The sequence below is a fragment of the Scyliorhinus torazame genome, chromosome 13, assembly GCF_047496885.1.
Source record: "Scyliorhinus torazame isolate Kashiwa2021f chromosome 13, sScyTor2.1, whole genome shotgun sequence".
In the NCBI taxonomy this organism is placed as follows: Eukaryota; Metazoa; Chordata; class Chondrichthyes; order Carcharhiniformes; family Scyliorhinidae; genus Scyliorhinus; species Scyliorhinus torazame.
In genome coordinates, this window is record NC_092719.1 from 50285107 (window position 1) to 50299816 (window position 14710).

Genomic DNA, 14710 nt, shown 5'->3' on the forward strand with positions numbered 1-14710 from the left:
GTCTATAATTAAAGAGGAACTGAGCCAATTTCATATCCAGGGAACACAGAAGGCTGTTTCTTCATTCTGGTTTTGAATGTTTGAATTGCCCATTCGGCCAGTCCATTAGGCGATGGATGTCAGGTTGTCGTTTGGAAGTGCTTAATGCCATTCGGTTTCACGAATGCCTAAAATTCTCCACAGGTAAAGGGAGCACCATCTTCAGATATGACAAACTCTGGTATGTTGTGGGCACAGATACTTTGGCAGAGATTTTCTATTGTTCCATAAGAAGTCGTGGAGGACATACGATCTACTTCTAACCATTTCAAGTAGGCGTCATCCTTGATAAGGAACATCTCTTGGCAAAGAGGATGAAGGTGATAGATTCTGATTCTCCTGGCACAAGAGTGCTGCTTCACCAGATTCTCGATATCTGTGTCTAACCCGGGCCGTCAAACGTAGTTAGCGAGCATTTCCATCTTGGCTACCCCAGGAATACATTGTATAATTCAGCTAGGATTGGGCGCTGACCTTGGCAGGGGGGGGGAGCGACTACGCGGGCTCCCCACAGGATATTGCCATCTTCTACACTCTGTTTTTGACATTTAGTGAGGAAGGGCTTCATGCCATCCATGGGGTGTCCTCGGATGCCATCATCTGACGATCTTTTGGCGCAATTTTGCCAGTGTGGGATTATTCTGGGTCCACGCTTGAATCAGCTCCGCAAGGATCCAGGAAGTTCAAGGTCACGGGCTTCTTCCAATGCCGACCGATGGGCCAAGCTTGTGGGCAGCAGGAGTAAACCCAGGGCATCCCCATTGACAATGTGTGTTCCAGGGTAGTACCTGCAAGAGTATCCGTAAGCCGATTACAATAACATTGAATCCGAGCCAAGGCACCTTATCCTCTTTGGAGAGGCCCAGCAAGGGTTCATGGTTAGTTACGATTGGGAAATGTGGGCCATTGACATCTTGGTGTAATTTCTTCGCCATAACAATAGCAGCCAACCTTTCTTTTTCGATCTGAGAACAACATCTTCCCACATCCGCCAAGGTTCTGGATGCATATGCTATAGGTCTCTCTGTGCCATTGTCCTATCGATGGGAATGGACTGCCCTGACTCCATATGGAGAGGCATCACATGTTAATACCAGTTCTCGCTTGAGCCACGATGTTTGATGATAGTAACTGCTGCTTCACCTTCACGAAGGCGTCATCCTGCAGCACCTACCATGACCACACCTGATGTTTTATTTTAACAGTGTGTGCAGGAATGGTAATAAAGTGGCCAAATTTGGGATAAATTTCCCATAGTAGTTTACGAGGTCGAGGAAATATTTTAATTATTTCGTATTTTGCGGAGTTGGGGTCTCTTTGATGACCTTAACTTCACCCTCCATGGGGTGTAGGGCTTTTTTATCCAGTTGGTAGACGAGATCGATCACTTTGCCTGCCTGGAACACATTTGTCTCGTGTGAGACTGACCCACACCTGCGTCGGAGAGTCGTCTCCAATCCTCCTCCAAGTTTGCTAGGAGACCTTTTTCCGTGGCTCCTGTGATTAGTACATCAGCTAAGTATACTGCCACCTTAGGTAGGCCTTGGAGAATGCTGTCCATCAATCAGTGATCCCCTATGATCCTTGTGAGAGCTATCACAGTTTAGTACTGGCATTATGCACGGTAGCACAGTGGTTAGCACTTGTTGCTTCACAGGCCAGGGACCCGGGTTCGATTCCCAGCTTGGGTCACTGTCTGTGTGGAGTCTGCACATTCTCTCCATGCCTGCATGGGTTTCCTCCGGGTGCTCCGGTTTCCTCCCACAAAAGTCCCGAAAGACGTGCTTGTAAGGTTAATTAAATATTTTGAATTCTCCCTCAGTGTACCCAACAGGGGTCGTAGTGTGGCATCTAGGGGATTTTGACAGTAAGTTAATTGCAGTGGTAATGTAAGCTTACTTGTGACACTAATAAAGAATATTATTACGACGGTTGATATTGAAGTAGCTGCTTTTTAAAAAGAAAACATATGTAATACTAAGGTAAAGCCACCAGGTGGCATCCTTTTAATAACTTTCCCTAACATTTGGTAAAAAACTTTGAATGCAGATTTTACTATTGCTAACCTCGTATTACATAATAAAACAACTGCACAAAATAATAGCGATGATTTTTAAGGTCAGAATCCTAGCATACATTCAGAGTACTTCTGAGGGTTAACACATTTCTCTCCTTGTGCGATTGTGGACTGCCCGTGCTATTCCTCTTCTCTGCAACCCAGCTGTGAGCTCTTGGCGACGCATGGCTGCATTCATCTTAAAGTGCAAAAAAAAAAGTTCAAATGCATCCAGTTCAGCTGAAAGATCAAACCATCAAGATCAGTCTAATCAGATCAATATGAGCTCTGGCTTTGAGTTTGCTTGTGTATGTCATTGTTTACATGGTCGCCTTTCATGTTCCCACAGGAGCCGTGCGATTCTTGAAGAACTGTCGCTTCTCGTTAGATTTTCTCACTGATCAAAGGCAGAAACTGTTCAACACTTATATCTTCAAAAAAAGGGAGACTGCTGTTCCAATCAAACCTCATCTTATATAAAATGCCAACAGAGTGACGAAAATGAGAGCCAACTTATCATGTTAGAATCTAGAAACTGGACCTTGTGGCGGGACTGATGTCAAAGAATATCTGCCGTCAGTCACACTTTGGACACAATCAATTACACAGATCCGATATTTTTGCATGAAAAATTAATGGTCCGTGCAAAAAATATTCACATTTGCAAATCTGAAAATAATTTCATTGATAGAGTATATGGGAAAATGGGACGGTGTATTTTTATTATTTACATGGTTGTATATGAAATAAGATAATTTTTAGGTATTAACATACTTCAGCACAGCTAACACAATGGGCAAAGTATTACTTTGGTATGCATTTTAATTGTGTCATTGTCTTTCAAGAGAAGACACAATTTAACAAGTAATTTTCCTTGCTTTTTTAACTATTGCACGTAGTCCTCCCCCAACTCAATTGTAGAGGTGACTGCTTCACATTTGCTCTCTTTTATATCTCCTTCCATTCTCACTGGTATGTCCCCAAGGTACCAAATATCAGTTTTATCTTTTCACATGTAGCATAGCATAATGATAAGACTGTTAAAATTGGTCAGCTTTGTGTTATCAGAGACAGGACCAGGCACTCTAATCTGTGATCTTCAGTCTGTGGAACTCGAAAGCCTTCTTGTATTCTATCACTGCAGACTCGGCCTGTCTGCTTTGTCTCACTGTCCAATTGCAGGTCTCCCATGTGTAGAAGCAGCACCGTTCTCACCTCTATCCTACCCAGCCTGAGACACAGGCAGTGCCATAGAATCCCCAGGGTTGCTAATGGTTCTGGTGCAATGAATAATATGTTGGAATATGCAACACATTGAGGTGGTGGCATCGTGGCAATGTCTATGGTCTCATAACCCAGAGACCCAGGTAAGGTTTTGGGGATCCGGGTTCAAATCCCACAATGGCAGATGGTGAAATTTGAATTCAATAAAAAACCTGGAATTAAAAGCCGAATGATCTCGATTGTCATAAATAGCTATTGAATTCACTAACGCCCTTTCGGTGAAGGAAAAGAAACCTGCCATCCCTTACCTGGTCTGACTGACATTAAATGCCCTCGGAAATGGCCTAGCCTCCCACTCAGTTGTTTCCCAACTGTGACAAAGCCTACAAAAAGGAATGAAACCAGACAGACCAGCTGACATCGGCCTAGCCACCAGAAATAACAATGGCAAACCTGGCCCTGTAAAGACCTCCTTACAAACATCTGAGGCTTTGTGCCAAAGTTGGGAGAGTTGTCTGACAGATGAGTCAAGGCAGCAGCCTGACATAGTCATACTCACACAATCATACCACAGAAAGTGTCGCAGACACCATCATCACCATTCCTGGGTACGTCCTGTCCCACCAGCAAGCCAAGTCCAGCAGAAGTGGTGTACAGTGGTATACAGTCGGGAGGGAGTCCTCAGCATCGACTATGGATCCCAGGAAGCCTCATGGCATCAGGCCAAATATGGGCAAGGAAACCTTCTGCTTATTACCACATACAACTGACCCCCACCCCTCAGCTGAACTCCTCCATGTTGAACAACATTTGGCGAAAGCACTGGGAGTGGCAAGGGCCCAGAATGTGCTATAAGTGGAAGAATTCAATGTCCATCACCAAGAGTGGCTCAGTAGCACCACTGTTGACCAAGCTCGTCAAATCCACGGTCTACAGCAGGCGGTGAGGGAACCAACATGAGAAACATGTACCTAACCTCACCCTCACCAACCTGCCTGCCGCAGATGCATCTATCCATGACATTATGAGTGACCACCGCACCACACATTGAGGTCTTGTGTGGCACTGCCATTGTGCCAATTGGGATAGATTTCAAAGAGATCTAGTGACCATGAGGCGCTGTGACCATCAGCAGCAGCAGAATTGTACTCAACCACAAACTGCAACCTCGTGGCCTGATATAACCCCCACTCTACCATTACCGCTAAGCCACGGGTTCAATGAAGAGTGCAGGAGGCCATGCCAGGTGCAGCACCAGGCATACCAAAAAATGAGGTGTCAACTAGATGACGCTACAACATAGGACTACTCCTGTGCCAAAGAACATAAGCAGCAAGTGATAGACAGAGATAGGTGGACGCCGGAACACCTAACAAATTTAAGGAGGAAATAGATAGGTTTTGAATTAATGGTGGGATAAATGGTTGTGGGGGGCAAACAGGAAGGTGGAGATGAGGCCGAGATGAGACCAGCGATGTTTGTATTGAATGATGGAGCAAGTTTGAGGGGTTGAATAACCCACTCATGCTCCCAGTTTTTATGTTTTTACAACCAATGGATTGGATCCAAGCCCTGCGGTCCTGCGACATCCAGCCGTGAATGGTGAGGCTCCACAAATATCCCCATCTTGGGGGAGCTCGGCACAACAGTGAAAAACATAAGGCTGAGGCATTTGCTACAACCTGCAGCCATAAGCGCCAAGTGGGCGACACGGTAGCACAGTGGTTAGCACTGTTGCTTCACAGCACCAGGGACCCGGGTTCGATTCCCACCTTCGGTCACTGTCTGTGCGGAGTCTGCACGTTCTCCCCGTGTCTCTGTGGGTTTCCTCCGGGGACTCCGGTTTCCTCCCACAAGTGCCGAAAGACGTGCTTGTTAGGTGAATTGGACCTTCTGAATTCTCCCTCGTGTACGCGAACAAGCACTGGAGTGTGGCAACTAGGGGACTTTCACAGTAACTTCATTGCAGTGTTTGTGTAAGCTTACTTGTAACACTAATAAAGGTTATTAGATTATTAGAGTGGATAATCCATCTCGGCCTCCTCCAGAGGTCCCCAGCATCACAGATGTCAGTCTTCAACCAATTCGATTCACCCCAAACGATATCAGGAAATGGTTGAAGGTATTGGATACTGCAAAGGCTATGAGCCCTGATAATATTCCCACAATAGTCCTGAACACTTGTGCTCCAGATGTTGGAGTTGTTCCAGTACAGTTACATCACTAGTATTTCGCAAATTGCCCAGGTATGCCTGTACACAAAAAGGAGGACAAATCCAACACGGCCAATTACCATCTTATCAGTCTACTCTCGTTGATCAGTAAAGTGATGGAAGGAGTCATCAACAGTGTTATCAAACAACACTTGCTTGATAAGTGTTGTAAGCAATGGCCTGCTAACTAACATTCAGTTTGGGTTCCACCAGAGTCACTCAGCTCCTCACCTCATTACAGCCATGGTTCAAACATAGACAAAAAGATCTGAGGTCGAGAAGTGAGGTAAGCGTGACTGCCCTTCATATCAAGGCCAAATTTGACAAAGTATGGCATCAAGGAGCTCTGGCAAAACTGGAGTCAACGGGAATCAGGAGGAAAACTCTCCACTGGTTGGAATAATACCTACCACAAAGGAAGGTGGTTTTGGTGGTTGGAGGTCAGTCATTTCAGCTCTAGGACATCACTGCAGGAGTTCCTCAGGGAGTGTCCTCGACGAACAATCTTCAGCTATTTCATCAATGTCCTTCCTGCATTATAAGGTCATAAGTGAGAATGTTTGCTAATAATTGCAAAATGTTCAGTTCCATTCATGACTCCTCAGATACGGAATTAGTCCATGTCCAAATTCTGCAAGACCAGGACAATATCCAAGCTCGGGCTGAAAAGTGGCAAGTAACATTCGTGCCACACAAGTGCCAGGCAATGACCATCTCTAACAAGAGAGAATCTGACCATCACTCCTTGACAGTCAATGGCATTACCTTAATTGAATGCCCACAATCAACATCCTGGGGGTTATAATTGACCAGAAAATTAACTGGACTAGCCATATAAATATTATGGATACAAGAGCAGGTCAAAGGTTAGAAATCCTATCGTGAGTAACTCACCTCCTGACTCCCAAAGCCTGTCCACCATCTACAAGGTACAAGTTAGGAGTGTGATGGTGTATTCTCCCCTTGCCCGAATAAGTGCAGCTCCAACAACATTCAAAAAACTTGACACCATCCAGGACAAAACAACCTGTTTGATTGGCACCAAAATTCCCTCCCTCCACCCCCGATGCACAGTGGCAGCAGTGTACACTATCTACAAGATGCACTGCAGGATCTCACTAAAGCTCCTTCAACTGCACCTTCCAAACCCATGACTACTACCATCTAGGAAGCCAAGGACAGTAGACACATGGGAACACCACCACCTGTCCACCTGTCCCCTCCAATCCACTCACCACCCTGATTTGGAAATATAGCGCTGTTCCTTCACTGTCGCTGGTCAAACTCCTGGAACTCCCTCCCTGACAGCACTGTGGGTGTACCTACACCACATGGGCTGCAGTGGTTGACGAAGGCAGCTCACCACCACCCAAGGATGGGCAATGAATGCTGGCCGAGGCAGCAATGACCACATCTCTTGAATGAATAAACAAGCGTTAATGAGTTTGGATGATGAAAAAAAGATAAACGATAGAATATGCATTTATAAACCACTTCTCATGTCCTCAGGTGTTCCAAAATGCTTTCTGACCAAAAATAGGTTTCACATGCTGCTTTTGAGCAACAGTTAACTATAGCCTATGGTATAAATTCAGATATAACCACGGCTGGTCATCATTCTGGACATTCCAATCCTGAAATCATCTCTCCCCTCTTTTTTTTCGCAGTGTAGGTAGTAATTTGAAAAACATCGAACTGATGGCAATGGTAAGAATCAAGTTTGAAAATAGTAAAGCAGCACTCAACGGGCGAACTAGTGAACATTTTTTAAAAAACCTCCAAATTACTGTTAGTGATATCAAAGAGCATGCCTGTATGTTACTTGAATAGGTTTATGGCTCTGTTTGAATATTGGTCATAGCAATACCACACAAAATGTTAAGTATTCTTCCACCAATAATAATTCCTACCCTCTATTCCCGTATCATAGATAATAATGCGAGGTGCTAAAACAGGCTGCACAAAAAACAGAGAACTTGTTAAATTCAAACAGTTGGAAATATCGCCAATTTGAAATCCACTGATGTTCACACCACTTGGTTGCATTTGAGTGAACTAACACCTTAACCATTACTAGTGATACCCATGAACCAGGGAGCTGAGCACCCGAGTCAAACAATTAAGGCTCTAAATCTCTGTTAGCTATATATTGTTCGTTCTGCAACTTTTACTTGTTGGTGGTATGCAGTGCAGGAAACAGGAACAGATTCCTGCTATAAATCACATGATAGCCAACAAATTACCGTTGTGCCTAATGATTTGAATTGATGGGACGTCGGGGATTATGTCAGCGTATGTGAAACAGGAATCAGTGCATGCTAAAATAGCCTAACCTTAACTCCGGAAAAAAAACCTAACTGAAGTATTTGGGTGATCAGACATTAAGGCACTTGGTGAGCAGCTGACAATGCTTGACATTTTGACAGTGCCTCAGAATCTCAACGTATCACCGGCTTTCAGTTAATAACACTCAAGCAGCTGTTAGTTGAAATTATTGCCGCTAACAGCCTCAAGGAACAAACACTTGAACCGAATTAATGAATGTGATATCGTACCTTGACTGATGTTAAAAAGGGAAGATGGAAACCAAAGCAAAAAATACAAAAGATGGCCACTTTTCTGAAACTGAGCTGTTTTTACCTTGGCAAACCTTAGCGGCATTTACAGAAAGGCGCTGGATGATTTGGGGTCCTGGCATTTGCTGAGAAAACCTAATTTGTACTTGCAGAAGATGTTGTGAAAAGATTATGGAATGAAAGTTGAGAACAAATTAATAAATGGGCCAGATCATACCAAACGTCACAAAGAATTGACACGAGGGCAGCACGGCGGCACAGTGGTTAGCACTGCTGCCTCACGGCACCGAGGATTCGGGTCGATCCTGGTCCCGGGTCACTGTCTGTGTGGAGTTTGCACATTCTCCCTGTTGTCATGATATTCAGATAAACATCATGGTGCAAACACACATACACACTGATGGACAGATCAATGGACCAATCAACACACACGCAACATCACAGCCAATCACAAGCAAGGGCACACGCACTATAAAACTGGGAACACCACAGTTCCCGCTCATTCCAGCAGGAGACAGCTCAGGGCACAGAGATCACAGCAAGCCACTCAGACATTCACCATGTGCTGAGTGCCTCTCCAAGATAGTGTTAGGGCTGGGTCCACAGGTAACAGGGTAATGAACGAACCACAGTAACAAGTTCACAGATGTTGTTATTGATAGTGATAAAATAGAGTTGTACCATCTGCAACCGTGTTGGTTCGTCTGTGTAGCAGAGCACCCAACACGACACCTGTGTCTGCTTGGGTCTCACCCCTCCCAACCTAAAGGTGTGTAGAGTAGGTGGATTGGCCACACTAAGTTGCCCTTGAATTGGATTTTGTTTTAAAATAAAGAATTGACACAAAGATATGTGGCTTAAGCTAACAATCGGGAGACACTCCAATCTATTTAGCAAAGTAGACAGATTGTCCAAATAGTTGGTGTAAACAAATCTTTTGAAAAAATCTTACCCACTATTTACAATCTGAACGCAATGTTCCTGGCATCTTTTAAACAAAAAGTCATGAAATTACTTGAACATCGGAATCACAGTCGACTATTCCACAATCCATTCCACTGTTCAATTGAATCATGGTAAGAAGTCTTACAACACCAGGTTAAAGTCCAACAGGTTTGTTTCAAATCACTAGCTTTCGGAGCACTGCTCCTTCCTCAGGTGAATGAGGAATCACCAATTGAATCATGGCTGATCTGTACCTGAACTCTATTTACCCACCTTTGGTTCATATCCTTTGACAACACTGTCTAACCACTATCAGTCTCAGTCCTGTAAATGTTGGCGGAGTGAGTTACAAATTTTCACCGTGCTTTGGTCAAAAGACTGTTTCCCGATCTCAGAATTCTGAATTCTCTCTCCGTGTACCCGAACAGGTGCCAGAATGTGGCGACTAGAGGCTTTGCTCAGTAACTTCAATGTAGTGTTAATGTTAGCCTACTTGTGATAATAAATATATATATTTTTAAAATCGCCTGGCTCTAATTGTGAGATGCCCTCTCATTCTGGATTCTCGCACTGAAGGAATTAGTTTCTTTGTATTTCACCTAGCTATGATTCCTATCAGTGTGACAAAATGGTTAGCACTTCTGCCTCACAGCGCCAGTCACCCGGTTCAATTCCAACCTCGGGTAACTGTGTGGAGTTTGCACATTCTCTCCGTGTCTGCGTGGATTTCTTCTGGGTGTTCTAGTTTCCTCCCACAGTCCAAAGATGTGCAGGATTAGATAGATTGGCCACGCTAAATTGTCGTTAAGTGTCCAACGGTTAGGTGGGGTTGCAGGAATTGGGTCTGTGTAGAGCGGTCTTTCAAATGGTCGGTGCAGACTCGATGGGCAGAAGGGCCTCCTTCTGCACTGTACGAATGCTAGGAATTCATCATTTTAAACATCTCACTTGGATTGCTCTGCAATCTTCTAAATGCAAGAAAACATAAGCTAAAATTACCCAACCTTTCCTCTGAATTTAACCCTTTTAATTCCTGGTTTTACCCTGGTGAATCGATCCTGATTCAGTGCCCAAGATTGGAATCAATGCGACAGAGGAGGTCTGCCCAAGACTCTGACAAATGAAGCATCCTCCTATTTTTGAAGAAATTCTGGCCTAAAAGTTCTGCGGTGCCGGACCCATTTTACAAGTGAAAATGATCTAATATGGCAGGCTGTGTGGGGGTAGTGGGGGCGCACACATTCTGAACTGGAATTTACTACCTACCATATTGGTTTATGCATCTACAGAGATATCCTGGGCTGGTATCTGAAATAGGTGTTAGGCTACAAAAAAGGAGCATGTGTAAATCAGGCCTCATGCCTGTTTTGATGCACCCTGCACCTGATTTACTTTGGATAATTATGCAAAATAGGCCTTCTCCAGGTGCTTCAAGAGAATAAATATTCTGGATACGGTTGGATTCTTCGTGTGTGTTATGGGACTAGTCACCCTATCTTGGATGAATGGAGTATTCTATTTACGCATTCTGTGGCATTATAGAGACATTTATGCAACATGTTTTCAGACAATAATGCTATTTATAAATTCTTCTTCTTATTTAAATGAAATGCCATTTGCCAAAAACAAAATGACCAAGACTACATTCTCATGAGTTAATAGCTATTCAAGACTTTCAACAGCTGCACAATTGCACTCCTGGCAGCAACTGCCAGCTGTAACCATAACAACTTGCACTTCGTAACTGCCACTAAGCCTTTTGTACTGTCAGTAACGCAAACAAAGCACACCGCACGACTGGCACAGTGTAACAATCAATCAACCTCAGAGTGCACGATCAGCAAGCAGTCCAGTGCTCACCATAGCAACCATGATGCTATGCCTCAGTGTTACAACTCTGTATAATGAAAAGATCATCTTAACCGGTCAACTTAAAACTGTTTATTTTTAAATTTTAAACTGTTACACAGGGAATGTATATTTTCTTTAACTGTCAGTAATCAGTATGGATGTGTAAAAGGAGTTTTTTTCTTATCTTCAAGGTGAGAATCCCAATTTTAAAAATTCCAGCAGTAAGCATTTAGTGAGTTTTGTAATAAAGGGATTATTTATTATCACACATTTGCCCCAGAGTTTAAAAAGCGAAATCTCATTCACTCGCTTTACATACACCCACTCGCACAACCAAATCTACATGCAGGTACAGGTAAAAACATTACACTTGTTGTGGTGTTGGGTGTTCTGACACACAGAAGAGCCAACACAGTTGCATATGGTACAACGCTTCTTTATTTAAACTCACTATTTACAACTTGGTCTTTGCACTCTGCACGTGGGGGGCTCCCTGCTTGTGGTGTTTCATCAGCTCTTTCTGTTCCCTTCTCCCCAGACCTACTGACCTCCAGGTGTCGTGCTCGTGCTTTTTATGTGGTTGGTGTTCTTGTCTGTGATTGGTTGTGGTGTTGTGTACTCTGATTTGCCTGTTAGTGTGTCCATCATGATGTGTGTGTTTGAATATCATGACATCCCCCCTTTTTACAAAGATATGTGCCTACGTGGTAATAAATATGATCGTGACGTGAGTGCATCTAAGAGTGTGTGTGTGTTGTGTGCAGCATGTGTCTATGACGGAACTATGTACATGGGGCGATGTCGAGTGCGTCACATGAATCCAGTTGTACCATAACATAACAGAAATGCGAACGAGAGAAGAAGAAAAAAAAATTTGAACAGTTGTCCAGTCAGACGACATCTGGAACGATAAACAACAACAGGTTATCATGTAAAATTGTCCAACTTATTAAACATATGAACTGTATTATAAGTCCATTCTAATGGGTTTGCGACGAATTCGGGTTGACCGCCTTAAGGGTGGATCAAGAACCACCGGCTGCTGTGCAGGCATGGCCATGGGTGGCGATGGAAAGGGCGTGATGTGCGGCAGCTCCACAAAGTCATCCTCGGAAGCCTGTTGAGGATCTGGCGTGTTGTGTGGCTGTGAGCGTGGAAGTCGGCGAAGGGCGCGCCGATTGCGGCGACGCACGGAACCATCCGGCATGCGAACCAGGAACGAGCGGGGAGCCACTTGTCGGAGGACTTCGGCCGGTGCTGACCAGCCACCATACGGTTGATGGACGCGTACTTTGTCTCCGGAGGACAGGGGGGGCAGGTCCGTCGCTCGTGTGTCGTACCGACCTTTCTGGCGATCACGCTGCAGTTGCATGTTCCGAAGAACCGCCTCATGGTCTGTTGTCGGTGCCAGGACGGAAGGTACCGTCGTCCTGAGGGAGCGACCCATTAGTAGCTGCGCTGGCGAGAGGCCCGTGGATAACGGGGCCGATCGATAGGCCAGCAAGGCAAGGTTAAAGTCCGATCCGTCATCAGCCGCCTTGCACAGGAGCCGCTTTGCGATGTGGACACCCTTTTCAGCCTTCCCGTTCGATTGTGGATGCAGAGGGCTGGATGTCACATGAGTGAAACCATATGCTGCGGCAAAGGACGACCATTCACGGCTGGCAAAACAAGGTCCATTGTCTGACATGACAGTCCTTGGAATGCCGTGGCGAGCAAACGTTTCCTTGCAGGCCCCAATGACTGCGGACAACGTCAGATCATGGAGAGGCATGACTTCCGGGTAGTTTGAGAAGTAGTCTATAATAACAATGTAATCTCTGCCGAGCGCGTGAAATAGGTCAACACCCACCTTCGCCCAGGGGGACGTCACCATCTCGTGTGGTAGAAGTGTTTCCGGAGGTTGCGCTGGCTGAAACCTCTGACAGGTTGTGCAGTTGAGCACCATGTTGGCTATGTCTTCATTAATACCCGGCCAATATACCGCCTCCCGGGCCCTTCGTCTGCATTTTTCGACGCCCAAGTGGCCTTCGTGTAGTTGACGAAGAATCATCTGGCGCACACTGTGTGGAATGACGATCCTATGCGATTTCATAAGGACCCCGTCTATATTGGTGAGGTCATCTCGCACATTATAAAACTGGGGGCACTGCCCTTTTAGCCACCCTTCCGTCATGTGGCGCATCACTCGCTGCAGCAGAGGGTCAGTCGCCGTCTCTGCGCGTATGTGGGCCAGACAAGGATCATCAGCTGGCATATTTGCTGCTGTCAGAGTCACGTGTGCCTCAATTTGACGCACGAACCCCTCCGCATCTGGTGGTGTGCTCACTGCTCGGGAAAGAGTGTCCGCCACTATTAGTTCCTTCCCCGGAGTGTAGATCAGTTCAAAATCGTACCTCCTGAGTTTAAGTAAGATGCGCTGGAGGCGAGGAGTCATGTCGTTCAGGTCTTTGTTAATGATGTTGACCAGGGGGCGGTGGTCAGTTTCGACCGTGAATCGTGGCAGGCCATACACATAGTCGTGGAACTTGTCCAGTCCAGTTAACAAGCCCAGGCATTCTTTTTCGATTTGCGCGTAGCGCTGTTCGGTAGGGGTCATGGCTCGTGAGGCATACGCAACCGGGGCCCATGATGACGTGCTGTCTTTTTGCAGGAGTACCGCTCCAATACCAGATTGGCTGGCGTCTGTTGAGATCTTTGTAGGGCGAGTCGTGTCAAAGAAGGCCAGCACTGGTGCCGTGACCAGTTTGTGCTTGAGCTCCTCCCATTCCCGCTGATGCGACTGGTGCCAGTTGAATTCCGTCGATTTTTTTACGAGATGGCGCATGTTTGTTGTATGAGAAGCCAGGTTGGGAATGAACTTCCCAAGGAAGTTGACCATGCCCAGGAATCTTAAGACAGCCTTCTTGTCAGCCGGTCGTGGCATGGCTGTGATGGCGCTAACCTTGTCTGCATCGGGACGGACCCCGGACCTTGAGATGTGGTCCCCGAGGAATTTCAGCTCCGTCTGGCCGAAAGCACACTTCGCACGGTTGAGACGCAGGCCATTTTGCCGTATGCGGGTGAAGACACGTCGAAGACGATGCATGTGTTCCTGCGGAGTGGTGGACCAAATGATGATATCGTCCACATATACACGTACCCCACTCCTGGTACCATGTGGTGTTGGGTGTTCTGACACACAGAAGAGCCAACACAGTTGCATATGGTACAACGCTTCTTTATTTAAACTCACTATTTACAACTTGGTCTTTGCACTCTGCACGTGGGGGGCTCCCTGCTTGTGGTGTTTCAACAGCTCTTTCTTGTTTCCTTCTCCCCAGACCTACTGACCTCCAGGTGTCGTGCTCGTGCTTTTTATGTGGTTGGTGTTCTTGTCTGTGATTGGTTGTGGTGTTGTGTGCTCTGATTTGCCTGTTAGTGTGTCCATCATGATGTGTGTGTTTGAATATCATGACACTTGTAACTTATAATTATCTTAGCCTCTTTCATGGCAGGCCTGTAGTTTCTTAAATGGTTTGCGTGTTTGAGACAGCTAGGGCTGGATTGTCCAAAAATGGGGCTATGTCCCCACACCAGTGTAAAAAAGCTGGCGGCTTACTCCCCAGTTTCCTGCAAAAGATAAACGGCTATTCACCTACCTGCAGGGGGCTAGCAGGGACCTGGGGAGCTTCATGCAGCTTTGGCTGTGGATACGGGCCCCCACACTTCCGGTTCCGAGTCCGCGCATGTGCATGGCGACGGCCTCCCGCGGCCGCGCCGAGCGTCATGGCGGATTCGGACCCAGATTAAGACCAAGAAACAAG

At 45.8% G+C, this 14710-nt stretch overlaps 1 long non-coding RNA gene across 1 annotated transcript in view; it reads left to right on the forward strand.

The window, feature by feature from the left end:
* LOC140387688 (uncharacterized) overlaps window positions 1-14710 on the forward strand; it is a 31573-nt gene that overhangs the window by 5283 nt on the left and 11580 nt on the right. Inside the window, exon 2 of the long non-coding RNA XR_011933947.1 lies at window positions 2445-2733. This is a non-coding gene — a long non-coding RNA (uncharacterized lncRNA). The remainder of the gene's footprint in view (window positions 1-2444; window positions 2734-14710) is intronic.